At 39.5% G+C, this 2110-nt stretch overlaps 1 protein-coding gene across 3 annotated transcripts in view; it reads left to right on the top strand.

Annotated features, from left to right (window-relative positions):
• The window catches only part of LOC106522082 (neuronal-specific septin-3), a 79116-nt gene that overhangs the window by 43048 nt on the left and 33958 nt on the right, over positions 1-2110 (top strand). The window lies entirely within an intron of this gene.

Below are 2110 nucleotides of genomic sequence, written 5' to 3' on the forward strand. Positions count from 1 at the left end.
GGGGGGGGGGGGGGGGGGGGGGGGGGGGGGCCTGATACACAAATCTGTTTTGAGTTTTTGTATTTTTCTTTTATTCTTTTTTTGGTGTGAGATCATTGGATTGTTTGCACATTTACTGAAATGAAACCATGTGAGAAGTTTGGAAAGAAAAGTGACTTTTAGGAGGAACCGCTGACAACACATTGACCCCAACTGCACTGGAAATAATCCCAAGATTAATAATCAATGTTCTAGACATGAAATGCTGTTTTACTCACTGGAATTAACTGGAGCGGAAAAACGCTTGACTAAATATATCATTGTGTATGTAAGTAAAATACTTGGTAAAGAATACTGATTAGGTCCAAATAAAATTAGTTACAGCCTGGTACCAAAAAATGAAAGTGCACCAATTTTTTTTGCCAGCTTGTTTGTTAGCAAAATACCTCTTGAACCAATTGAATTTAATTTATTTAACCTTTGGAGTCAACTCCACTCAAAATGGCTGCCACAGCTAATAAGCCTTAGCAAGCACCAAAGTGGCTATCTATTGAGCTAATGCTTGCTGTGTTAGTAGCTGAGCATCATCACAAACACGTGCACCAAGCACTGATTGACTGCATGAGATCTTGACATTAATTGTTATAATTAACCATGTTTAGCAATCTATCTCAAGAACCACTTGGTGTTTTTTTTCCTGTGTTTTTTGAATGGCATCATTAATTAGGGCTCTCGCAGGGCGGGGTCTGAGCAGGTGCGCAACTGGAAGAAGACGCGTTTAACAGGTTTCGGTGATATGTATTGTCAAAACTTCTGGGATGAAAAAACTAGATGTCGTTCAAACGCAGGCTCTGAGATTGTGTTGTGTGCTTTTAAAACTTCAGTGAATGCTTTACAGGTAGAGATGGGAGAAATATTGGAGCTGAGGAGAAAACAGATCGCTACAAATTATTGGGTTCATCTTAATAGTCATGGAGAGTCAAACCCCACTAGAAAAATACTTGAAAACTGCTGGGAATATGGGAAAAGGCAGAGAGACCATTTTGGGAAGGTTGGGAACCAACTGGCTAAAGATTACCATATTGATGGTTTGCAAATACGCCCTGCATTGGTTTACCCTGATGTGCCCCCTGGGTACTGGTATGCCCAAAGGTTGATTTATACCTCTTAGACCAGAAGAGAGAAGAAAAGGAAAAATAGATCTCATTGCAGCATATGATTATTGGGTTAAACTTAAATACTCAGATTGTGTTTGTGTTTTCACAGATGGATCCAAGGATCCAGAGACAGAAGTAACAGGTTTTGGGGTGTCAGTTCCAGCATGGGGAATAGATATTAACAGGCGCACTTCAGATGGGTTGGGGGTCTATTCTGTGGAGATGGTAGCAATTTTGGTGGCATCACGATGGGCAGAGCTCACTAAACTAAACAAGGTATTAGTATGTTCAGATTCAGCATCAGTTCTTTCAAGTATTTAATCATTTTATTCAAAAAGTCGCCAGGATATGATATATTATGATATATTTAGTACTATTTTCAGAATTCATCAGTGGGGGGGCAAGTTCAGTTTCTGTGGGTGCCAGCACATGAGGGGATCAATGGGAATGAGAAAGTGGATAGATTGGCAAAAGAGGCTCTAAAGAAAATAAACGTGAAAATGAGAATTAAACTAAATAAATATGAARTAAAGAGTTCGGTGTGGAGACTGATAGGCTAAACCAGGAATGGCAAAAAGAACGAGATACTGGAAAAAAAAGGGGGGGAGGCATTTTTATAAAATTCATAATAAAATAGGCGAATCCAGAATTCAGGGAGGGTATAGGAGAGAAGAAACAGCTATAACAAGAATCAGGTTAGAACACTGTTCACTTAATGATACATTATATATGACAGGGAAGCATGAGACAGAGAGGTGTGATGGTTGCCAGGAACAGGAGACGACTGAGCATGTGATTTTAATGTCTAGGCTCTATAGTGAGCATCGGGAGATTTTTAGGGAGAGGTTGAAGGAACAAGGGGTACAGGAGTTTACTTTGAAGAATATTTTGGGCTGTGCTAGTAGAGCTCAAGTAAGGGTCTTGATTTTCTTTTTAAAAGAGACAGGGCTTTACTGCAGGATAAAGTTTTATTA

Source organism: Austrofundulus limnaeus, unplaced genomic scaffold, assembly GCF_001266775.1.
Source record: "Austrofundulus limnaeus strain Quisiro unplaced genomic scaffold, Austrofundulus_limnaeus-1.0 Scaffold120, whole genome shotgun sequence".
NCBI lineage: Eukaryota > Metazoa > Chordata > Actinopteri > Cyprinodontiformes > Rivulidae > Austrofundulus > Austrofundulus limnaeus.